We start from the raw sequence: 27236 nt of genomic DNA, 5'->3' as shown, positions 1-27236 counted from the left end.
CTCATCAAATTTACATGACTTCTGAATATGCCTCTGGGTGACACATTTAACAAGACAAGGACAAGATATACGGTATCATTTTTCACAGGACATTCCTCATTAAGTAAGTTGAATTTATCAAGTACCCAGACGAGCTACATTGCACAAGATAGTGCCCTTTAAAACTGGGAAGTAGGTTCCTAGCCATAAATTCAGCCCTCATCATATTAGCTTGCTGACACTGAAGAGGTCTAAATCTGGAAGTTTCTTCCTATCTGTTACTACTACTCTAACAAGCTACAATTATCACAAAAAAGCTGTTATGATGACAGAGGGCACAGTCAAAAATAACTGAGAGCAAAACAGGGAGTAGAAGGGATGCATTCAGGGCTGCAAAATCACATATTGCCATATCACCTAAAAGCTGAGCTTTCCCATAAATCCCAGCCTGTCCATAGTGCCAGATATTTACGTTGTGTTCTTCAAGTAATTACATAGTCTCCTTACAGGGAAAAAAAAAAAAAAAAATAAAGAAGAAAAGTTAGGGGTTGGGTAAAAAAAAAAAAAGATTGCTTTAAAAAATAACCATGATATTAGCCACCAAAAAAGAGAGTTCAAAATGAGTTCTCCCAACAAGGCATGATTCCTGGGTAGGTGGTACTTCAAAGGGGACTTAAGAGTAAGAGACTTAAGTAAAAAGTAGAACTTGGAAAGGAAGAAAGGAGGAAAACTCTTCTAAGGACCAAAGATAGCATACCAGGAGGTAAAAAACCCAAGATCACAAAAAAAAAGTAGATAAAATAATCCCAACTATGAAGAAATTCAGTCCTATGTGATTACCCTGATTAGAGTAGGGATGATGTGTCCATCACAGAGCATCTGAGTTCCAGAATCTTCCCAGCCTGGCAACAGGTTCTTCAGTTTAAGTCCCTGCACAATTGCAACTTCACTGCGTCCACTCATTAAGTGAGTTAAATCAACAACATGAGAACTCACTTACCTATCTGGAAAAATGATAAAGAAGGCTATTGGAAGATTTGCAAATTTTTAGATAATGTGAGCATGCTTTAACCTGAGCTAACAATGTGCTTGGTGTAGCCCAGATGGAGACTTTTAAACAATACTGAGAGTATTTTCATGTAGAGAAGAACTTACAGAAGGGACACAGCTACAGAATCAACAGCTTGTGACAGTAAGGACACAAAATGACATATGCAGGTACAACAGTATTTGATTAACTGTTATTTATAGACAATCATTTTACCATTATTGCTTATTACTATCATTACCTTTGAATTAATTTATATTTGCTTCCTTTTTCTAATCTTTATGTACACTATATTGTCCATTCTTAATTGAATTTCCCATCACAGTGCCTATGACTTTAGATATTTCCTGTAACTAAAGAAGAAACAGAGCACACGGGATGAAACTCTAACAACCCTACATTTGTCTGCTTCTTTTGCAGGAAGAACATTTTGCCTTTGCCTGAATGACAGTTCCTAAACTACTAGATACAGCCTTAAAGAGCAGAGTGATTCCATATATCAAGAATGACGTGAATCCCCTAAAGGATTCTATGCTTGGAGTTTGTAGGTCACTGGTGATGGAAAGGATAAATAGAAGTGACATTAGAGACCCACACATTTCTACCAAGTTACTATCCAATATATTATCAGAAGATTCAGATTATAAACTAGTAATTTGATGTTATTAAAATCCTAGCCCACAAAAGCAAAGTGAATTTTAGAAGCTTAATAATATCTTGCTACTGCCATTTTTAACTTCATAGTAATAGCAGCCTCTCATGTGATACATGAACATTAGCTGGCGTTAATGGCCTTTGAAATGTCCTTGCTGATACTGCTAACAGTCTTGTAGGCTATTGTTCCCTAATAGCTTAGATTACCCTGGAAGCCAAAGGCCCAATTAAGATCAAGAGCCCTTTTGTTCTAGACACTGAGCAAACATATCCTGTTCTGAAGAATGTATAAGATGAAAAATGAGAGATGCTCAATGAGGGTTGAAACAGGAAAGGTATAATGCAATGTTTACAAATTGTTACCGGTATGTTAAAAAGTTGCAAAATAATATCTGCCCCTTTAGCTGCCATCATTCATTAAAGCAGAAACATTTGAAAACCAATCTTGTTTCTTGTCTTATGTAATACTGGTTCATTTGGTTTTCTTCAATTTGCTTGAAAAATATAAACAGTTTAATCTAATTTTTGCTTTGGCATAATGCTGTCTAAAGCATGACAGCAGAAAAATTACTTTAGGATATTTCCATAAAAATAGAGTCCTCTGGGAAGATGTTTATGTACATAAAAGTGCAATGAACCTGTACTGACTATTTTGTGACAATGGTGAAAGGTAAAATATGTTTTGCTAAAAAAAATACTTTGCTGAATCAGGATCTTAATTGTATTATGCTAATAAATAAATAAATTAATTCATAAAGGCCAGCTAGTTCCATATATATTTTTCTTTCCATTAGTGCAAACTTAATGTGACCCCAGATTGTCCATATCATGATACCAGTTTTCTTCTGGGAGGAGGTGACAAATCTGATCAACCAACTACTCCAGGTCTGAATACTTTAGGTTGTTTATTTGTAGAGCTATTTTTTACTTTGGTCAGCTCACCTGTATTATGTAAAATAAGAGTTATGATGAATTACATTCTTCAGCAGATTTATGAATCTGTATTATATACAATATACTGATAGCAGTACATAAACACTTCCTCAGTAATCACTCCTAATGGCTGCAAGACTAAGAATTTACTTCCATAATAGATTTCTAGTTTCTGTGTTATCACTTTCACTTTTTTAGGTACTCAAAGGGTGAAATACAGCTTTTAATAATGTTTAACGAATAAGCAATTCCTCTAAGGAGGCTAGTGTAATTTCTAAACTATCTTTATTCACTGGAATAAGCCAGAAATTTCCATTTTTTCCTTGATTACCAAACCTGCAATTATTTTAAAATATTAAGATTGTTAAGATTTCATTGAAATAATTAACATGTTGTACATTTATGTACATGTGTTGTAATAACTGCAAAAAATAATGTTTTATAATTAATAATAATAACACATTATTAATTGATAAATAACATAATGCAGTGGTCTTACTACTATATTAATTTCCTCTGAGTGAAAAAAATGAGGTTTCTTTACATGGTATGGCGGTGGTCTGACTGGTGGTATTGAGCAGCTGGCCCAGCAGGGTTCTGGAGTATGCTCTGGCAGCTGGACTGTCATGTCCATTATGGTTACTGCTGGCTCCAGCCTTGCACAGGCCAAGGCCACCCACCCCCAAAGCCATGGCACAGTGGTTCAGATGTCAGATCACCAGCAGTCAGAGCAGGGTTGGTGAAGGGCAAAGAAATTATTATCCACTAGGTGAAGAATAACCACTATTGAACCATTAATATCTGAATGCAAGGTCACTGCATGGTCCTGAGTGATGAGCTGGCAGTAGTTCTTGTGCCACAGAATACTCATTTTTAAATACCCATCTATTCCCAGAAATGGGTCAGTTGATGCCAAGAAATCTTGTTACACCTCTCAATGCAATCCATGGCTCAAGCAGCTTTGTGCCAGTAAATTCACTGCCAGAATCATCACAGTGGAGCTGTGTTAAGCAGTCTGCCATCAGGGTACACCCTGTGTGGGCTCTCAAACATCAGAGCCTTTGGCCAAATCACATGTACCAAGATCATGAAGAAGACACATTTCCAATCCAGTGTTCCTGCAAGGGGGATTCAGAGAGGCCAGTGCTCCCATTATTTCAGTTACTTCAGTTTCGAGTACGTACAGTACAGGAGCTCTCCAAAGCACTTCCCAGGACACGGGTGGCCATGCCCACAGCCCAGCACCCAACACAGGAGTGTTTCCTCAGCAGCCACTGCTCCCATGGTGAAGGTGGCATCCAACACCACACTGTGCTTTTCCATCCTGCACTGCAGCTCTGAGCGCTATCTCAGGCTGCTGTTCTTCCACAACAGAGCAGGGGGATGTCCCTACGCCAATACATTAAAGGGGCCCTTGACTCTTCCCTGCCATAAAGGCCAACTGGGCTCTCTTACTTAGGTCTCACATCCCAAAAAAATGTAGAGAATGGACAAAGGAGAAAAAAGCAAAGCAGTAAAAAGAGAAAATGAGGAGAGCTGGCAATATGCTGGAAGTTATGGCTGCTTTTCAGAGGGATCATGAGAGGTTGGAGAAGGGGTCTGACAGGACATCATGGAGCTCAACAAATAGAGATGGAAAGTTCCTCAGCTGCAGAGGAGAATCTTACAGAGTTGTAAACAACAAGTGGGCATTGGGTATGTGTCAGGGAGCTGAGAATAACCAAGCTGTGCCAGGCCTCTCTGAGCTAAGAAAGGTTTCAGTATAAGGCTTCAAGTCATCACAGCAAAGTACAGGGAACTGCTAAGTCAAGACTGGCTTGGAAAGACTGACCCTGCAGAAACATATTTGGCATTGTAGAAACATAAGGACTAACCAAACAGCTGGTCACAAATGCAAGATCTCAGTATAGGAAATGCTGAACTAAAATAAAGTAATTTAACATTTCTGATTGAAGGCCATTAATAAAATACAAGAAAATAGTGCAATAACAGTGTCATTAAGACTGCTGTGGCATGAGGACAGAGAAATGGGTTCATTGAATTGTCACTGCTGGAAAAGAGCTGCAGGGTGAGGACATGGTGACCAACAATGACCAGTTGTCTTTAGTATGAACTGACTCAACAGAAGCAGTGAATAATCTCTCTGAGAGATTACAGAACTATATACTGAGAAGTACAGAAGGTCACAGCACCTTGAAGGTATAAAAAGACAAAGACTACCAAGGTAGGATCAGCAGAAGAGGATCAGTGCTGAAGATCCCAGCACCTAAGAATTGAGGGTTACACTGGTAAACAGCCCCCAAGGCCTCTCAACATATCAGCTGCCAGGACTGTGGGCCCAGAATGCCAAGGGAGGGATATTGAGGACTTACTAGACTGGGACAATTCAGGAATTTGCTGCCATAACCATAACACTGTGCTGCTCATGGTTCAAAGAGCAATGCTGCTAATGACTGCTGTAGCTATCCACTGCCATTTTCATATTTATTCCTAAATAACTATGCTTATTCAATGTCATCAAAGTTATCCTGCAGTTCTCTCATTTGTTCTCCCTTAAGTACTGTATAGTTAAATATTGCTAAGACATAAGCACATCTTCTACTGCCATGCTTGAGTTCTCATGTTGACACATTACAGTCTAAATAAGCTGTTAAAAATCATCACATATAAAGCACACAGTCACAGTCGCTTTCCTTGATGGATGTCACTGTTGCATGTTCCTGCTCTTTCCCAGTATCAAAGAAGCATGCAGTGGGTGGGACAGTCTGGGCACTGGTGCATGCAATGATGTTTTTGGCTCAGCTGTGCAGACCATTGAGAGGTGCTAGAAGATTTGGCCAATTTAGACAGAACCAATTATGAGGCAGATCATCAGTACTATGGATGATCTGCCCTGAATGGATGACAGTACCATGGATGATGGGCCCTGAAAGGCACATTAAGGACCAGACATACTTGAAGGAACACCAGGTGAGTGCTCTCATGGAAAAAACAGAGATCTTCACTAATACCTTTGAGAGCTGGGAAACTGAGCCTCTACAGAACAGGGTAGTTGCTCATCTCATTTGCCAGAAATAAATTTATTCCAACAAGTTTCCATCAAAGGGACCAGTCACGAAAATTATTTTGCTAAAAAGAAGTTCTATTTTCATATTGTTATTCTTTCATGAAGGCCAGTTCTTTTGTTTTCATGGATGTCCTTGTCCAGCATTCCAATTTTAGTGTCAGTTAATTCTGTTTATTACACTGCCAGTTATCTCAGACATCTGCATTTCCCCACACTGTGTGCAGTGTGTGCCAATGCTGATGAAAAGGAAGCACATGTGTGGAGGAAGAAGCAAACGAATCATTAAATGTTTGGGACTGCTAATCAGACTAACAAAAAGCAGAGTTTATGCAGGCAGCTGAGTGGAGCACACATCTCTAAAACCATTTGCTTTAGATCCAACCTTTGCTAAGAGCAATTAGAAGTAATTGTCACCCAGTAGCTTTTTTGTAATCCAGATACTGAAAGGCACAGAGCTCAGGTGAGTTATTTCCAAAGTGCAGGGATGCCAATCATGCAGAATGCTGCCACACTGGTCTAACTGGCTGTGGCTGCTTGACTGTGGCTGGATGCCAGGAGCCCACCAAAACTGCTCTGTCTATTCCATCCTCAGCTGGTGATGAGGATGAAAATACAATCAAAGGCTTGTGCCTTGTACATAAGGACGGGGAGAGATCACTCATCAGTTACCACTATAGATCAGAAACCCTCCACTTGGAGAAATTACTTGAATTTATTACCCATCAAAATCAGAGATGCACAATGAAGGTAAAACAAAAGCTGCAAAAAAACCCTTCACCTGACCTCCCACTCCTTCCTGGGCTTAACTTTACTCCCAATTCTCTGTCTCCTTCCTCTCAGCTGCACAGGGAGATGGGGAATGGATTATGGTCAGCTCATCACAAGCTTCTGCCACAGCTTCCTCCTCAAAGAGAGGAGTCCTGCCCCTGCTCCAGTGTGGGGTCCTTCCTGTGGGCGGGGGCAGTCCTCCATGGATTTCTCCAGTGTGAGTTCTTCCCCTGGGCATAATCTTCAGCTCCTCACAAACTGCTCCAGAGTGGGTTCCTTTTCACAGGGTACAATACTTCAAGGTGGTGTGGGGCTCCTCCACAGGCTGTGGGTGAATCCTACACACCTGTGGCCCTCCATGAGCTGCAGGGGCACTGCTGCTTCATCACAGCCTGCAGGGGGATCGCAGCTCCGGCACCTGGAGCAGATCCTTCTCCTCCTTCTTCACTGATCTTGGCGTCTGCAGGACTTATCTCACATATTCTCACTCCTCTCTTCTCTGGCCACAATTACTTCTCTGCAATATTTTTTTTCCCTTCTTAAATATATTATCCCAGGGGCAATACTGTCATCACTGGGCTCAGCCTTGGCCAATGCTGGATCCATCCTGGAGCCCACTGGCACTGCCTCTGTCACACATAGGGAAGCTTCCAGCAGCTTCTCACAAAAGCCACCCCTGTAGCCCTGCCCTGCCACCACAACCTGGCCATGCAAACCCAATACACTGGCCCTTTCGGATCATCTCTGAAAAGAAATAGGACAAGCAGCAGAAGTATGTTTTAAGGTCTAAGCTGACTGACACAAGAGAGCTAAGACATGAAAAATGTGAAAATTTTAATGGGATTCTAGCTTGTGGATCTATCATTCCTTGGGTCATTTCACTGGATTTTACATTAGCTTTAATGACCATTTTGTTATTTCATTTTTCATGTGAAATACGATTTTCTCTGAAAATGACTGGTACTTCTATTTGTACTGGTGTGACAGAAACTCTATATTTTGCACTGGAAGATACTCTGCTCATTTCTGAGAAAGTCTTATTAGACTGATAGACAGTAACACCTGCCAACAGCTCACACCTCCAAGCTCTCATTGCCTTAGTATTTCATGAAGTCTTGCTATTTCATAAATATGGAAGAGTTGCTTGTTTCTAGATTTGATTTAAGAATTATACATGGGTCTCAGAAAGATGGAATGTTAATAAAAAACAACCAGGAAATTTTCTTGGGAAAAATTGTCCAATACCAGTATAAGTGACTTGTGTAATTGCAAAGAAATTCTGCTTCAGAAATTAAAGGAATTACTAACATTTTCATTCTGGGTTAAATTTTAAAACATTCTCACTTCACAATAGCAAAATTTGGCAGTGTTTCTGTAACACATATATTTACATTTTCCATAATACAGAAAATTAAATTCTTCACAGCACCACAAATAAACTTCACTTAATGATTTTTCTCTTCTTTGTTGTTGTTTTTTCTTTTTTAAAACAGTCTTAGTGGACTACCAGTTACAGAAAGATGGAATTGAGGATTAGATTTATTAACAAGCAGATTCTTTTCATCTTTTTCATTGGACTAACTCAAACAGCTACTAAGTCCTCATTTAGAGATAATTTCCAAAGACACAACTGTAGAATAAAAAAAGATGGGCAGTAATGTAGCATCCAGGCAATAATATGGACTCAAGAAGCACAAATTAGGTTCCATTTCTATTGCAGACTTTATTGTGACTGCGTGCATGTTATTTGCATTTCTCAGTACCTAATGTATAACAAACACCACAAACACTGGGATGAAGAAAATATATTACTTATGGTAAGAAACTGAGGAAAAAGCCATAAAGAAATTGATGGCTGTGTGGCATATACCTATCACCAATGTCTTTAAAAGCTCTTTTTGCAGATTAAATTTATTATTGTGCTTTGAGCAGGTTTAGTAACCTTCTAATTGTTACTAAACCTTACTATATAAAAGAAATATACTCATTATCTCCCTATAGGTAGTAATAAATTATGAATCCATACAAGTCTGAATAACTGATATAATATAAAAATGAACTTTGTGACATTTAAATTGTAGAATGATAAAACACAAATTGACAATGAAATGACAAAATTAGTTTCATCTAAAATGAAGGACTAATATTAGTCCTTCTTTTCTGAACTGACATGAACAGAACTGCACAGCTCCTGTAGCAATGAAACCTGACAAATTCAGCCCTACTTCCTCCTCCTGTTTACGCAATCCCTTGTTCACACACTCCCTGAGCTTTGAAAAGGTGTGGATTGATTATGGTATCCTGTGTCTAAGGGAAAAACATCCTCAAGCCCCAAACCCTGGGTGCATTTGGGTTCTGTCATAAAAGCTACTTCCCATTTCCACAAATTAGTATTCTGACACTGGAAATATATTACAAAAATACATATAAATTTACAAGAATTTTATTCATGATAATAATAATGAAAGGGGGCTTCTGTCATGGAATACAGATGACAACCAAGTATAAATGATTGTTTGGAAAAGTGGTCTCTTGGTAAATAGCTCTGTAGCTGTTTTAAGCCTGAGGAAACTGGTCTATTCTGCACCTTGCAGGAACACCAGTGAATACCTACCAATACAAGCATTTAGGTTCATTTAAACAGCATATATTAATAAATATGTGAAGGGAATGAGCTGAGCTGAAGAAAATAATGCATTATTCATGCAGCTAACAACACTTATTCATGCCTAGTATAAATTGAAACCTAAAAGTGCAAATCTAGGACATTGAGATTTTCAATCAATGCTGAGTTATATTTAAATTCAATCTAAGCCAAAAATTCTGAGCTCATTTCATGTTTCAATTCAGCACAGAAGCATTTCACACTTTCCCTCATTGGCTACATTTTGGGAAACATAAATTATGAATGTAGCAGTTTTTGCAAGTGAATGGTAATTGCTAGGTGGATTTCACTTGAGATGCAGTGGACATAAAATTAAGTGAAATGCATTGCACTGGTGCTTAGTTTAATTCCATTTGACAGTTCCTGAAGAAAAATATTTAAATCACAAAAAAACCCTGAAAAATGAGCAAATTTTACAAGTGAGAAAAAAGAAGCTAGATTTTGCAATTCTATTTTCTTCAATGAAACACTCATATAGCACCATTTCTAACATGTCCTGTTAACTCAAAACTGTGAAGACAATAATTTTTAGAATATGATACCTGTTTTTTTGCAATTCATGTTGTCCTAATCTCTCAGCAATTCTTATTTTCAAAATATGGAAATCATGCTGAACTCCTACACTAAGCCACTGAAAAAGCTAATTGGCATTTGCCAAGTGGAAAAACTTTCTTTTCTGTTCTGCATAATCAGGGCTCTGTAATGACACTTTTCCCAAAGATACCTAAAAACTTCATCCCCTGACTTGTTTAGTGTTAATTACCTAAGAAACATATGGCTGGGAAAAAAAAAAAAAGAGAACTGACATAGTTACTGTCCTGAAAGGAGAGTTTAATTCAATGGGAGACTCTGGATCCACAAAAAGTTATAGTAATTTCACCTCACTAAGCCTACTACCTTCTAACCCTGTTAGATTTTCTTATCTGAATGCTAAGCCCATTTGAAGGCAGAGGTGAGCTAATACAAGCCTTACAACAGCACAGCTCAGTTTCAGCTGGAGCCTGCTGGCACAACTACAAATTAATTTGCACTGGATGCGAGCAGTTCAGCCACTTCCTCTCCTCTCTCAAGCCTGTGAATCAACAGGACCATGCAAATAAGAACTCTGAAACAGCAATTCTTTTTCTTACTCTAAATGCAGCACAGTTTGCAGTCAGCCTCACAGGCCTTTGCTTTCTAGTGTTCCTGCCAGGGTATGAGTGATAGCACAGCAGAGCAGAGACCCAGTGACTTTAAAAGCAGCACTTTAGCATAACACTGTACCTGGACTAACTGGTTGCTGTCACAAAAACTGATGCTACTTCTGTAAGAAAAGGGGGAATGTGAATCCACTGTGTGGGTTTTGCACATGGTTTGCTTTTTCCACTGAACAAGTCAATTAAGTTTTCTGTAATTGCCATTAAGAAAATTAACTTTATGATGAAGAATCTGCAGACAGATACAAAATAACTGTTATCAGACTGGAAATTCTTTTTGTTTTGAGGTCTTCCAGTCCTTAGAGAGGAAAGAAGCTGTATCTGAGAAGTTACTTTGATTTACTTCTACACTGTCCTTCAGAGAACTGAACAAGAACTCTGAAAGAGCGTAAATGAGATCAGTTCTCCTTAACCTGGAAAGGATTAAAACCCTGCTCCAGAGGACTTTGCACAGTTTGTCTCCCAGGAAGAGTGTTAGGCAAAAGGTCTTGGTCAGTTAATGTTACTCACTCACAGAAGAGTGATGTGGCAAGAGCCAGATTTAAGCACCTTATAATGGATTAGTCACTCTCAGTGTGAGCGATGTAACAGGCAACTCTGAATTTCTGTTGTACAGAAAATTACTACACCACTGAGACCCATTTCTGAGCCTATTTCAGATCTGAAAGGATGTGGTGAAACCATCATGCCAGGTTTTGCTTTTTAAACAACAAATTCAGACTGGCCAAAGTCTATTTGCAAGAGCAAATAGAATACTAGCTGATCCAACATTTAAGGCTTTACAGCTTCCTTGCCTCCAAAGAGAAGCACATACTGTGGTAATATGATTACAGCATTTCCAGCAGCTAGCACAGCCTTCAGGCAGGCACATTATTGGCAGCAGCTGCTCAAACAAGTACTCACCTCACTATGCTCACAATATCCCAGCAATTGAAGGAGTGAGAAAATATGTCAATGAAATCAGCCTCCTCTTAAAGCTTGCAGAGTGTGCTTCCATAGCAATCCAACTACTTAATGAACAATTACAGTTGCCAATTTGGCAAACTCTTTTCAAGGTTATTTAAATCTATCAAGGTTATTTCATCACTGGAAAGAAAGGTTTTAACAGTCTGGATATAACTAAATTAGGCCTAAGCCACTTCCCAAGTACTAGGCATATCACCAAATTACCATCCAACACAAAACAGGAGATTACAACTGTAAAAGATTAAGATAATGCTTTTGTAATTAATCTGACACAATTTCACTATGCATATACAATAAGTCCACTGTATTTACAGTCCAATAAAACAGATGAAAACAAAGACTACCAAAGCAGAGGCATAGCAGCGTCTCTCAGGGATTTTTCTCAAAGGCCATATCTCTTCCTTTTGCTTGACTGGGTACCTTTCACATCTTCCTGCCTTAGAAAACATTTCTATTGCTGGCCAGCTGACCTAGCATGTAAAAAATTATAATCTAAAGCATCTCATTATTATATAGACCAACTGCAAAAAAAAAAAAAAAAAAAAAAAAAAAAAAAGTCATAAAAATTAATCAAATTACCTGAAAGACTAGAGTCAAGTTATTAAGAAAACAGATGGATTGCCACAGATTTTCAAAACAAATAGCTCTATGAAAATACTCATTATGAATGCACAGATTATTACATGTTAGTGAAATCTGGACACACAGCACATTCGTTTACTATTACATCAGCTAAGTCTAATTTTAAACACTTAACTTCTAGTCTGTGCTTTATACATCCCTGCACAAGAGGGAAAATATTAAAATCAACATTTCTGTTTATCGTGGCATAGGTGTCTACCACAGCCATATGGTAGAAAAACAAATACATGAAAACTCTCATAATCTTGTATGTTTCCATATTCATATTTTGCAATCACAATGCATGTATAGTTATGTAATTTTTTGATTTCCAATTCCACCCATATAAGTATAATTACATACTCCAGTATTATTTGAAATCCTGATCTCAGTTTTGATCCAGCTTCCTTACTAAAATTACTTTAGAGCAGAAAAAAGCTGTTTATCAGGGATTTTAAAATACCATTATCCTCTGAGATCTATATAAGATGCCAATAGAGTGCTGATACAGTTCCAAGTAAGTCATCCTAGCTCTTCTTTAATATCATCTGAAGATCTAGACCTTACATGAGTTGTGAAAGTCCAGTAGATCTAAATTTATGCTTCTTCATTGTTCATGGCTCTTACATGTGCCAGCTGCTATGATTCTATTGGACCAGCACAAGAAGGTTTCACGCAAAACATTCACATATGCCATTCCTCAACCAGCTCATGCCTATACAGGTGCAAGAATAATGACCACAACAGGAAAAAAACACAGTGATTTCTTTTAGAGTTTTGGTGGCCGGAAAGCTCCACAGAGAGAGTTGTCAGATCATTTGGAAAACTCAAGCCAGTCCTGAAGGTACTTTTTGATGCAAAAATGAAATTTCAAACTATAATGTGATGAAAAATCTGAAAGGAAAGAGGGAAAAAGTTTAGAAATCCCTCCCTCTTTTCCTCTTTTTCCAAGTGTCCCAGATAGGCAATTGGATTAGTTCAGTCAAAATTTTAAACTGAAAATTTTATTTAGATCTTCTGAGTCTCCACCATTTCTAATTCTAATTAAAACAAAAACAGTGTTCAAAAAAGCAATATTTTAAAGAAACTGAAAATTAAACAAGTCAAGAAAACAACTCAGCAAAACCATCCTTTTTCAGAAAAGCCTTTGGTTCTTATGAATTAATATTATCTGATGATAAAGCATTTGCCACAGTATTCTATTTGATGGGAAAGTTCTATAACACTGTTTTGCCATTTCAGATGAAAATCTGGAATGGTGAGAATGAAAACAGAAAATCTTTTAAGATGCAATGTAAGATACCATGGGAATCCATTTATTATTTACTGCCAAGTGATGATATCCTAGGTGTTGGAATTTACTTAGACATTTTTATCGAAAGTCCTCTGTTTATCTAGAAGAAGTACTAGCTGTCACTGTTGTACGCTGGCTAGATATGCTGAGTGCATTATCAACAGTCTTCTACCTCAGCAAAATACTTTATTAAATTTTCCTGGCAAGAGTTTACTCTGTATGAAAAATGGATGCATTTGATGCACTTCCAAATTGTTAAGTGACATGTTCTTTATGATTCTGTAAAAGATTTCAAAGGACAAAGATACAGTGTGGCACTTCAGGTCAAAAAGCTAGTAGATTTTTCACTAGGATGTCTTTGTTGAATAAAACACTTTACCATAGGTTATTTCACAGCCTGAACACATAATTGTTTTGTCAGATAAAGATATAGAGGTGGCCTTTGTGGCCTGGAGGAAAGGAAAAGCTATGATTCCTCTGTTGGCAACATACAACAGTTAATGAATCCTCGGTACACTGCATTTTTTCATTAAATACTGTGCAAGTATTTTCAAAGTAAAATCCCATTGGCTATATTTCACTCAGAATCTCTTTGGGGGCTCTTGTTGCTCTTTCAGTGTAACAGCAATAAAAAGATCAGTGGAGATGTGCTGATCAAATAATGTAAAAATGCCTACAAGACATGCCTGTACTTCACTAGACTGAGGTGTGTTATTTTCTCATAATATAGGCAAAGATAAATTATAACTTGAAATAGTAGTTTCAAGTTTTGAGATTTACATTTCATTTAATCAGAATTTGAATACATGTAAACATGAATCTCTTAACTCATTCTGACATTGTCTATAATAAGGAAACTACACAGCAGCAGCTTTAACAATCTTTGTCATTGTAATTATATAAGCTGAAAGGCCAACCTTGAAAATTGTGTGCAGGCTAATGAGGTAAATAGGTCAGAACAAAAGATTTTAGCAGCATAATTTTCGGATACTCATACAATCATAGAATCATTTAGGATGGAAAAGACCTCTAAGTTCATGGAGTTAATCATGTTTACTTATGAGTTAATCATGTTTACTCTTGTACAGTATATGGACATGCAAAATAACTACAGCCTAATACAGGATTCTGATCTCTTAAAGAACATGTTTCTCCATTGTTTCTCCTGTGTGGATGGTAGATAGACAAGAAATTATGAAAGCAATGTTTGGTATATCTGTTATTGTCAATTGGGGAAAAAAGGTAATTTACAAAGAGAAATTCCCAAATGCATACAAAGGATTGAGTGAAGATTAGATTGACTACAAAGATGTACAAACTGCAACACACGCACAGAAAATAATCTTGGCAACTCAAGGTGACAGCTTCCTTCTCTGGATTTTTGAAAACAAGAATTAGCAATTAGACTGACATCTAATCAGTCACAAAGTTCCTCTAGAAATAGAACTGATCAGCACTTCAAATTTCCACTTCACAGGAAACAAAGGCATTTCAATATCTGACCTAATTTCAATTCAGAATAAATGCAAGTACTCTCAATATTTCCTTCAAAATACAATTAAAAATGCTGTGTTAAAACTGTTTTTTTCATGCTTAAAATTATTACTTTTATCTTATTCTAATATAGGTACGTGTTATATACATGTTATTGGATGTTGTCAATGCACAGCATTATTTATACTATCAATGTTCTGGGTTTTGAGCCTCCCAGAAATCAAGTTTATAATTTCCTGGAAATGGACAGGCTCAGCAGTAGTTTGAGGAACTAGATGCTCAGCATATCTGTATGAAACTTTTACAGACTTGAGAAAAATTCATTCTTCAGCTCATACAATTCACAGGACAGAGCTCAGTAACTTTGCCATAAACTAGATTGATTTTTATTTGTGCTGCGATGAGACAGTGTGGTACTTTGATGCAAAATGGATTGTTTTCCTTTCACTCCCTAGCAGCATAATGAAGAAAACAAGCTTTTGATCTTTTTGAATATTCCCTAGACACATTTTGCTCTGAATATCCTTGTCTTCATAAAAATATTTGTTACTTTATCAAATGCTCTTTATTAATCAGTCTTTGCACTCACGGATAAAGAAAAGACTAGAGATATTTCTCACAGGTGAAATACATGCATAATGGATAATCAGAGGCAGAGGTGTACAGAGACTTGTGTTATCAAATGATGCAAGCTCTCAGCTCTTCCCAAGATTCATTCTGCTCTTCTCAGCTCTTCCCAAGAGTCCCAAAATTCATTCTGCGTGCATCTGAGTTCTGCTTATGCTCTCACTTGGAACAAAATGACTAGATCACCTAGAACTGTTAGAGACTGTCTGGCCATTGATGAGCCACTCTGGCAGTCTCACTTGGACAGAGGTACTTCACATGCACCCCACACTCACAGAGTCAGACCAGGTTTCCACAGCAGAGTCTCAGACCTCTGGATCCTTTCAATAATTTAATAATGGTACAACAACAGAATAACAGCTGGAGCTGGTGCCTCTGGGAAGGGACCCCGAGCAAAGGAACCCCTGGGCTTTTACACCCTCACAGTCAAAGTGCAGGGAAGCCTGGGGTCTTCCAGCTGAGTCCTCAGTTCCTGCCGTATCTCTGAGTGCCCAATGCCCTGGCTGGCACCACAGGTCCCTGTGCCTTTGCTGTGCAAAGGTTGGTTCCAGTTCACAGCCTCTTGTCTGAGGCTCTCACCACCAGAGCTGAACCCGGAGCTGGCACTGCAGCTGCTCACAGAGCTACCAGCACTGAGTGTATTCCTCAGCAAAACAAAGCTTAGATAAGGGCCAGAAGTAATTTTTTTCTGAAGACTTCAACCTAAATTTCCTATACACAAAGTATCACTAGGGCTGGCTCCTTCCTCCTTATACAGTCCCCCAATGCCATTTCAATAGACCCATTCTCAGTAGAAGAGTACTCCCAAACATGTTTAGAACACCCTTGGCTGCGGTGGGTAGCCCCTGTCTGATTGTCAGGTGCCAACCAAAGCTCTTGTGTCTCTGCTATGACAAGAAGCTTGTGTGTCAAGATAAGGGCAGGGAGAGATCACTCAGCAATTGTTTTGACAGGCAAAATAGACTGAACTTGGGAAAATTAGTTTAATTTATAACCAATCAAACCAGAGCAGGGTAATAAGAGGGAAAACCAAGACTAAAAATGTCTTCTCCCCAACTCCTCTCTTCTTCCTTGGCTCAATTTCACTCCTGAATTTTCTGCCTCCCAGGAGCACAAGGAGATGGGGAACTGGGGCTGCAGCCAGTTCACCATACATTGTGTCTGCCACTCCTTCCCCATCAGGGGCAGGAGTCCCCACATTCTTCTCCTGCTCCAGTGTGGGGTCCCTCCCACTGCAGACAGTGCTGTGTCTTACCCACAGGCTGCAGGGGAATCTCTGCTCCAGTGCCTGCAGGGCTGTTTCTTCACATATTCTGACTCCTTTTTTCTCCCGGTGCCGTTACACAGGTGTTCTCCACCCTTTCCTAAAAGCGTTATTCCAGAGGCACTACCGCTGTCGCTGATGGGCTCAGCCTTGGCCAGCAGTGGGTCCAGCTTAGAGCCTGCAGTCATTGCCTCTGGCAGACACATGGGAAGCTTCTGGCAGCTTCTCAGAGAAGCCCCCCACTACCAAAACCTTGCCACCCAAACCAAATATACCCACATAAGCATGCTTCATGTATGCAGTACATAATCCTGTTAACATCGTATAGAAATGCAGTGACATTTCTCACTACATTCTCAGCAGCCCTGAGACAACCTGACCACAGACATTTTCGGCACAACTTGAAATTTCTGTCCGAGAGGGACCACATGCATTCAACGCATATTCAGTGCATATCCTACATAGATGTCCTACCTCATGGAAATCACCATTAACAACACACTCCACAATTTGGAAGGCCATGGGGTTTCTTCCAGAGATATTAACCTTCACTCACCTGTCATCATGCTCTCTATTCAAAACATGAGTTTTCCTCCTTTGATATGAAGAGTTTGATTTTATGGGCACAGCTGAAATGAGGAATGCTCTGTTCTGGAATATCAAGAGTGAACAGTAGCTTCTAGAAGGCTGTAGTCCCTGCTGGAATATAGGCCACTGTTAACCAAGGTCAATGACAATTCTAACATCAACAGACAGAAGTGAGTCTTGTATAGAAAAATACAGGTAGAAAGACATTAACTGAATTCTAGACAGGTAACATCAAAATGCAGCATTAAGACACTAATTTCAAGCTAAGAGCAAATTCTGCTTTGTTTCTGCTGCCCCCAGTTGCTCATTCCTATCTGCATCTTTGTTATATAGATTGGCTTTGTTAAATAACCTGGCTTCAAAAACACAATTTGAGAAGGTGAGCAATTGTACACAAGTGCAAGAAGTTTTGAAAAGACTTTCCCACCAATCATCCTGTAATACTGTGATCTCATAGAATTACCATATGAAATTACTTTTATTTATTTTAAGTTTTGACTGGAATTCTTGAAATCCTAAGAAATTAATTTATCTTCTTGTGATTAAAGAAATAATTGTGTTTTGGTTCTTTCGGGTGTTTTTAATTATTTGTCAATTAATGGGGGATTCATCCTTAAGACCCATTATTTCATGCTTTTTCTGACAGAGGTAACCTGCATAGACCTGAATTTTGCTTCAAAATACAATAACAGATGATACTGCTTCATGCATAAGCCTTTTATTTTCTTGCTTTTGCAAACCAGCATATAATACAGGAATTCTGTCTCACAGCACAGTTTTATGAATTGGAACCTATACCTAAATGGACTATAAGACTGCTCTAAGAGATGACCTTCAACATTTCATTAGTGCAAAAGCTGTTCTGCATCATCTTTAACATATCGCTTGCTGATCACCATTTTCAGCATATTCTGTAAAACAACTTCACACAGGGCATAAACAGTAAAGCGATACATAAAAAAATACAAAATTTTCTTTTATGGACAACTTCAAATAGAATATGAGGAGCAACACTGGTTTTTGGGTTTTTTTTTTTTTGTTATGTCCAAATTTTATATATATATATATATATATGAGCTCCTCAGTTGGTTCAGTTCTATGTAAGTGTGCAAAAAATAGAAACATTATGCAGACATTTGAACTGAAGCTATATTTGCAATACCAGAACAGGAAAAATGATATGACTCTGTTCCAACTACAACACAGCCATTATTCACAGCCATAGCACATTCATTTACTATAAATGACTATTCACTTGGCTGTGAGCAGCCAAGTGCCGAATCAGGAGAAAGTAAATGAAATCCAAAAGGTTTTTTTCTCTTATGGTGTCCCTTGGCACAGCTTTCTGAATGAACCACATAAATATAATTGTGTATTTATTCCCAACAATATTAGTTGGGAATATATAATTATATAATAGTCCTTTGTATAAATACCTTAGAAAAAAAGTTCATGACAATCAATAATGAGGTGTATCACCAACAAAAGGGATGGCTCCTGTTATCATCAAAAATTGATTTTAATTGAAACAGGAAATAATTATGTACCAATAACATCAGTGTTCCTGTCACAAAAGAGTCTCTATTTTAGTGGAAGGCCAATACAAGCTACAGTAAACAAAGATTTTTGCTCTATCACATTATATTTCCTGTTGGATATATTAAATTTGTTGACTAGGTTAAACTCACTGTGCTCTGATGCAACATGTAATTCCAAATAACCTTCAAGAAAAAGAGCTACCTACTGCCAAATTAGTTTGAGGACAACACAAATAGTGGGTAAACAAATCAACATAATGACTAATAAAATCTCATCTTTAATATGAAATGTGTTTTTACAGAAAGCCAGACTGTGCTGGGAATGTTTTTGTAGTGGTCCTAATCTAGCAAGGCAAACCTTCTTTACTGAAAAACCTCATGACTATTCACATTAATTTTAATCAATGCTAAAAAGTTGCTATTGATGTTTCTTGTTTTTATGATTCTGAAGGAAAATGATCAGGACATTGCATATCCTTTGAACAGGCACATAAAGATGAGCCACCCACAGTAATTTTTACATCCTAAAAATGGCCTGCAGCACTGAATTGTTTCAGACATTGAAGCTCTGAAATACTGGCTGGATCCCAAAGCAATTCAAGTGCCAAAAGACCAAGCTGAATTATTTTCAGATCATTATTAAACTCATAAAGCATTTACAATATTTCTACCTTTTGATTGCTAAGACAGAGTCTCAACCTGTGAGAGTTCTAATGTTATCTCATCGTTCCTGAAAAAACAGGATAAGCGCATGAGCAATACAATGTGCTTAGAAAGGCTGTCTCCTGTCTGCAGGCACAGAAGCAATTCAAATGCTTATCCCACATGGTATCCCACCAGGCTTACAAGCCATGACCAGCACCACAGTGTCCCAAGTGGATGGCAGCCTCTGAAAGCAAACAAATGTTTCTGACAGGGAGCAAATTCCTGTGAAGAGCTGCAAGGTTCCTTTGCCAAAATTTAGCCTTGAACTAGAACACCATATTGTTAAAAATCCCTTGTAAGGAATATATAGGAAATATAAAGGGTCATATACAGGGAACAGAAATGTTCTTTTGCCTCCAGTTATCACATAATTAACCAGCCAGCTGATGAAGTTACCATGAAGTTAACTGAGGTTCTGCTCAATACTAGTATTTGCTTCACCACTCTCTTAAACCAATCTGTGATATTATAAATTTAATAACAGAATAACAGCATAAGGTAAACACAAAATTCCCATTATAAAAATGAAATTTTTATTACAAAACTTTAGCAGATACAGCAATCAAACAAACCACTATTATAGCAGAATAAACAGTTCGGGTGACATTGCACAGCTGGGAAGGGGGCAGGGTCTGTACCTGGATCAGCCACTAGTAAAATAATTTCTAAAGCTACAGCCTCAGACTGACAAACACAAAGCAAGCAAACAAACAAAGACTGAAAGGAAGAGGAGAAAACAAAACCAGAAAAAAACAGGATTATAAAATGACAAAGCTATCAGACTCCTGTGAGTCTAGAATTACTGACTTACTGCCTATACCGAAGTATACTATTAACAAGCTATTGAAGACTATCACAGAAACGGACACCGAGCCGCTCTTTTGCCAGAGGGGATGATGCCTCTGCCCTCCTGAAGCTCGTTCCAGGCTCAGAGCCCGAGGCAGCAGCGCAGGCACCGCTGGTTCGGCTGCCGCCCGCCGCTGCTGCAGCGCCGCCCCGCGGGCACAGGCAGCACTGCACCTGCATTGGTGCCGGCAGCGCCGCCCCGCGGGCACAGGCAGCACTGCACCTGCATTGGTGCCTGCAGCGCCGCCCCGCGGGCACAGGCAGCACTGCACCTGCATTGGTGCCTGCAGCGCCGCCCCGCGGGCACAGGCAGCGCTGCACCTGCATTGGCACCGGCAGCACCGCACCGCGGGCACAGGCAGCGCTGCACCTGCATTGGCACCGGCAGCACCGCACCGCGGGCACAGGCAGCACTGCACCTGCATTGGTGCCGGCAGCACCGCCCCGCGGGCACAGGCAGCGCTGCACCTGCATTGGCGCCGGCAGCGCCGCCGCCCGCCGGAGCGCCATCCGCCTGTCTGCATCTTCTCACTCCCCGCCAACAGCTTCTTCCGCAGCTTTGTCAACAACAACAAAAAGGGTTATATTTCTCCAAAATTCATTGTTTTCAAATATGCTCCTTAGCAAAGTCTGCCTTGCAACCACAGTCTCTGTTACATGCAGCATGTGGAAACTACGTAAGAAGTCTCACAGCTGTCAGTAGCACTCGGTATGGGTGCAAAAGATCAAATCTTTTATCCTCAGATCTAACAGGCTACCACACCAAGAATCTAATACACTTCTTTTGGAGAGTAATAAATCAACTCCCACCCCAATTCCACCTTGAACTCTCCCACTCACATGCTAAGAAAATGTTTAACTCCCCCTGTCTATGACAGACCAAAAGGATGCCAGAGAGATGTCAGTAGAAACAGAAAATGGTACTCCCATTAAATGAGGAATTCAATTATTTGTCCAATATCCTTCACCTCTGCATTAGTTAGCTTCCAGAAACAGCAATAAAGAGTAACCTCAGTCTTACAGTAAACGCCTTAAAAAAAAAAAAAATATATATATATATATGTTGTACATATATAGCTTGTATTACAAGAGTGTAATGGAGTCCTGGATGCTTGTAACATAAGCCATGTCTGGGATAGATGATACAACTGCAAGATTAGAGACAGACACTGAGACCAAGAAATTTGAGAAAGCTAAAACATTTATTGCAATAAAGGAGAAGATAGCCTAAGGTTGCTAATCAAAACCTGGCAGTTAATCATTATGATATCTAATAACTCACATTTGTGTAATCTCTGTCCTAGCCTAGCAAACTTTTCCTTAAAAAAGCAGTACTTTAAAATGAGTTCAATAACAAGCAGTAGAGTCACAAAGTTCACACATATGCTGAGGTTAAATAAATGTGCATCTTTGTATTAAACCACAGATGTCCCGAAAAACATTTTAAAGGGCAATTAAGGCCTAAAATGTTCATAAGTGACATTGTGCTGCAATGAGGCCAGTGCCCAGTAAAATCAATCTACAAATAATGGGAGATCCTGACAAAATGCTCAATAGTTGTTTTGCAATACTTTCACTGGAAAGGTTCAAAGCATGTTGACCTTCAAAACATCCTTTCAATCTTATGTGTTTGCTCTGGAGTTTAGAGAGATTGAGCCATCTGGGTAAATTGAAGGGGAGAGGTCTCTGTTACAGCTGAGATAACCCTCTCAGGTCTCACTGGTATTGTTTTGCTCTGGGGTGGATTTCTTGTTACTGTCTAAACAGTTACTGTCTAAACTGGGAGTCTTTTTATACAGACAAGTGCAATTTTATATTTAGACATTACTAAAAGGGACAGTTTCCAGTAAGGAGCTTTTTGTGAATGAAGTATCACTAGCCCTAATATATACTATCCTCACAATTACAGTCATGAGAACAACAAAAGGAAAAATCATTATAAAACTAAACAGAAAATATGAATCAAAAAACTTTTTAGATCCGTTTTAACGTGGCAGTTGTCAGACAAGACGGTCGATGTTAAAGAGTCTCAGGGTTCTTCGGACAAATGATGCCCATTTCCTGCAGAATCCCAGAAAATACTGCTTGGATCTCCAGCATTTGGCTTTTCCCCCAGGCCGGAGCAGCCGTGGGCAGCCCCAGCCCAGCGCCAGCGGGTGGCAGCAGCGACCCAGCGACCGCAGCAGCCGCTGCTGTGCCTGACCAGCATCTCACCGCACAGCAGCCTCGCTTCAAGTCCCCCTCCTTCCATTCGCTTTGCTTTGGTTTTGTTTTCGGGTCCAACGGGAAATGCACAACATGCATGAGTGTGCAGGTAGATTAATTGAAAGCTTTCGTCATTTTTTTTCTTTGACTGAGAAAACTAACCTTGAAATGGTGAGGCACAACCATAAAGTACCAGTACGTTGGGTACCACTGAAAAGAATACCTTTTCAACTACATGGCAACATCTTCTGAGACAACGGACACAGCTCCACAAAACAGCTTTTAGCTCACTACTCATTCTGCAAACAAAATACAGAAGCCAGGACTTCTCCACATGAGATGTGGTGGGAGGGCAGGCTCCAGCTGAGAGGGGAGCTGGAGCCACATACAGATTTGTCAGGAGATTCAGCAGATTCATTAGCATTATTTCTTAATTTAAAGCTACTAATTAAATACACAGGCTATCTCTTTTCAGATACATAAAACTCACAAAATTAGGCACTTTGTTTTTCAAATTCCATTAAGTACCTATATGCATATATATTTACTTTTAACTTAGACTAATTTTGAAACAGGAAATGTGTATAATCTGTACACTATCAAACTAAACTACTTTACCAGAAACTTCTTTTGCACTGCAAACCTGTCTTGACCCTTCTTATAAACACCTGAACTTCTGAATCACAGATTAATTTTTGATACATGATTAAAACTATTTCCTTATACGTGCACTTTAGATTAATTGCAACAAACTAACAAAATTGTGTGATTATATAAGAAATTTAATTGTACTTACTTATTTGAATGTATGCTGAAGTCACAGCCAAGACTGCTACTAACAAGTCTGCCAAAACAGAAAAAGCCCAAGCACTAAGCTTCCTCAACCACACTTGGGTACATTTATTCCTCCTCTGTCTCTATTGACCTTCTTCTCAAACGCTGTTTTGACTCATTCCCCTAATTCTTAACCAAACTTTTCCAGTCAAAAGAGGCTACAGGTAATCCAGAAAGGAGTCCTCAAAACAGAAATGGGGCTCACCACAAGTATAAAAGCCAAAATCCTCTACTATTCACTAGATCCAGGCTTTTGACTTTAAACGTGGAAAAGGTCCTTAATTCCATTGGTGAAACATGGTAGGACATAGGAGAACATAAAGACTAGATACATTGTTAGCAGACAGGGCAGGAACTTGAGACCTAAGTGAATGCAGTGAGACACAACATATGTAACACGGATAGAAATGTAGATAGAATGCTCCTGGGCCTTATGGCACTCATCATTTGGAGGAACAGCCAGAAGAAGAGAGGCTCACCTTGTTCAGCTATCCTTAGGACACTGTGTTTGGAGACAAGTGAAGAAACACTCACCCTTCCACCTGACTGCTGTGTATGTCCTGTTCACCAGGAGGCCATGCTGGGATTGTACTTTCTCCCTACAAACCCTGTCATCAGAGGTTGCAAAAACCCTAGAGATTTGTGGCATAAGGAAAATTACTGAGTGCAACAGTGGGATTTCCCATGGGAGATTTGCTTCCCCCCCTCTTCTTCTCAGCTACCAGTTCAGTAAAGATGTTAAATGAGCTTCAGCCTCTCAATCTGTCTGCAGGCCTCTCCTTCCTTGCCTCCTCCATCTCCACTTCAACAAATTGTTGGAGTTACGCTGTCCTGTCCCACGCTCACTGACGGCCAGCTTCTCCTCCAACACCATGAACAAGCTGAACAAAAGATCAGTTACTAAAAGGAGATGATTTATTCTCTTCAAAAGCATTAGTTTCCCACGAGGTTTCTTTCCATGATCATCTTCAGCTGAGTGAGGATGACTCACCACAGTAATCATTTTGTTGACCCTTGGTGCTGCTCAGCAGATGAATCAAATGCTCCCTGGTTGTAGAGGTGGTCAGCCCTTCTCTGCTGCCTGCAATAAAGTTGTTTTGCTCAGCCCTAGTGGCAATGCTACCTGGCTGGCAGAAGTTCCTAGGGAGAAGGAACCATTCCACTGCAGCACCAGCTAAGAATGAAAAACCTTCAATTGCCCTACTTTTCCCTGAGCCCCGGGTAGAGCTCAGGCTCGTGCTCTCACTGTCGAGCTGGCAAGGGCTGATTGCACAGAGAGCAATCAGAGGCAGCAGTCATGAGCCATTGGAATCTCTCAGCTTGAGGCATTGAGCTTTCCCTCCTCCAGTGGGAGGATGCATTCAGGCTGACTTGGACTCTGGCCTATTCTTGTGACTTTGCTAAATAATCACAACAAGATGGAAAACACGGAATGCCACAGGCAGCGGCTACAGAAGAGCTGTCAGGCACTAAAGTGAGACTTGGGTTTTTAAAGTGAATGGAAGAAGTATTTTGTTTGAGAGTGAGACCAAAACTCTGGTGATGAAGCACCAGAGGATTTCAAGTCCTCATGATCAGCAGACAGAGCTTTAAGTTCTTTCTCCTCCATGCCTACTCACTGAACCTGGAATTGCTCGTGGAGAACTCATCCATAGACTTCCAAGAGAACCTATGCAGAGATGGAGTGCATGCAATGAGAGAGAGACCCAGGTTGTATAGACCATTTCAGTGGAGGAAAAACCTCTCAAAAAGAGGAAACTGAAGCCATGACTATTAATGACAATAACCCCTGACACAGCTTTTCACTTTGAAAAGAAATAAAGGGCTTAAAGTTTCATCAGGTTCACTAGAGCAACTCAATGAGAAACTAGTTTTTTTATTTTTCAATATGGATCTTTGTATTTTATGCAGTGGAAAGTGTATACACATTGTTATAATTATCATTAAAATAACTTTGAATTTGTAAATATTTAATTGTTAATTGCTATGGAAAGTATAATTACTTCCATGTTGTAACAGCTTAATCTGGCACTGATTATTTGTTTCCATTGTTTTTCAACCACAAACACAAGGACCCATTCTCTGCAATTTCACAAATTTCACCAAATCTTTTGTAGACTATTTCTCCAAATCTCAAACTTGTTTAACATCCACTATTAATCATGCTATGGTTTCACATTGTATTTATTTCACAGACATGAGGCTGCCAAATGTTTCTGATGTCACACATTAATGATTCTGACTTGTGAACAGAGTATCAGCAGTGGAAACAAAACCTGAGATCATTTGCCTATTACACCCTGAAAAGAAATTGTTCCATCTTCTCTGTTCTTGTTGCCATAGTTATAATCTGCTGGTAATTCTACAGATTTTTTGTTAACTAAGATAAACCATAAATATGTTTGAACTGGAAACAATTCAACTATTTACATTAGAAATGTAATCCACTTGATTTGATCCTTTAGCTGCAGTACACCAAGTCTGCACAGGGACTTACAGGTCTACAAATATTAAACAGATAGGAAATGGATAAAAAGCACTAACAACTGAAACAAGAGGGGGAAAATAACCAGAAATTCGTAACTGATAGTAATGAGTTCCTCTAAATGTAGGTGTGATGAAAAGGATTTGGCTGAAAGTCAATCGTATCTTTCACCCTCAAGTTTTTGATACACAAAGAAACAAAAATTCAAATGCAATGAAATGGACACTGCTGGTCCAAATATTCTGATCTTAAGCAATTCAGAGACGTTGGTGAGCATTATTTTACTATTCCTCCACAAATACTTGAAAGATGTGACAATATATTCAAAATATATCACTGAAGTTTGAATTCATTGTAATCAAAAGGAGTAAAAATTACTCCAGTTTGGGTGAAGTGCAGCCTTTTTTTTCCCTCAGCAAAGCAGAAAACTGGTAAAAAGTATTTTTGAATACTAATTTCTAGTTCTTATAGTTCTGGCTTCTAAGAATAAAAACATAATTTCAAAAATGTTAATCCAAAAATCCCTGTACTGGCAGATGCATTATCTTCTCCAGAACAAACTATCAAGAACGTGGGGAATAAAGCACACGACTGTATAATAATATGATATTTAAGGATACACAGAAAATCCTCACCTTGACCTTTCCTACCTCTCTTGCCACAAGTCTAGCAATGACAAGCCCTATAGCAAGTCGAGACTAAATTTTGAAACCAACATGAGACTGCACCAGTGCTCCTTTCCCATATTCATCCAGTCATTTTGTGCCACATTTCTTAGTATTTGCACACCATAAGACAGAGATAGGAGGATATAGAGGAAGTGCAAGAGTAGAGGTAAATAATTAATTATTAAGCTTCCTTTTTATCGAGGTGCAATTTCAATGACTGAGTGTCAAGCAAAGATTTATTGCATTTCTTTGTCTAGTTTGATGACAGCTTGTTATAGCTACTGGGAAACCTTTCTTCAAAGAAAATATTTTTAAAATATGCACTATTTAAGAGGAAGAGCACCTTTTCATAAGACCTAACATTACTTAAATTTCTATTGCTTTGTATTTGTGGTGTGTAAGACCTTGCTTAAGAGTCAACAAAAAACCTCAAACAAACCTCTGTCATAAACAAGAAATATTCTTATTCCCACAATTAGCACTTCTGTCTTCTCTTTATAAAGGACTTTCCTTCTCAGAGTGAAAAATTTCATGGGTGCTAATCCCTTTTTTCAGGGCACAGACACTAAACAAAGGAGGGCCCAGTCTCTTTATTTTGACTTCTACCCAAACAAATGTCTGTGATGACAATCAAAAGCCAGAAACTTGTTATCCTTTCCTGTATCACAAGAGAGCATCACAGAAGTCTCTGCATCATGAACTTGCACACTTATTTTTATTTTTTGCTGATGATTTTTAATTATTTAAATAGAACATTTAATATAATTTAATGTATTTTAACAGATTTTCTT

At 39.0% G+C, this 27236-nt stretch overlaps 1 protein-coding gene and 1 non-coding gene across 2 annotated transcripts in view; one reads left to right on the top strand and one right to left on the bottom strand.

Annotated features, from left to right (window-relative positions):
- The window catches only part of LOC116808182 (uncharacterized), a 32365-nt gene extending 28243 nt beyond the window's left edge, over positions 1 to 4122 (top strand). The window contains exon 3 of the transcript XR_004367634.3: positions 1448 to 4122. This is a non-coding gene — a transcript (uncharacterized protein). The remainder of the gene's footprint in view (positions 1 to 1447) is intronic.
- TRMT9B (tRNA methyltransferase 9B (putative)) overlaps positions 1 to 27236 on the bottom strand; it is a 110804-nt gene that overhangs the window by 46778 nt on the left and 36790 nt on the right. The gene's annotated exons all lie outside the window — the stretch shown is intronic.

This window comes from Taeniopygia guttata, chromosome 4 (genome assembly GCF_048771995.1).
Source record: "Taeniopygia guttata chromosome 4, bTaeGut7.mat, whole genome shotgun sequence".
Classification (NCBI taxonomy): Eukaryota; Metazoa; Chordata; class Aves; order Passeriformes; family Estrildidae; genus Taeniopygia; species Taeniopygia guttata.
This window is presented reverse-complemented; position numbering and strand designations above follow the sequence as displayed.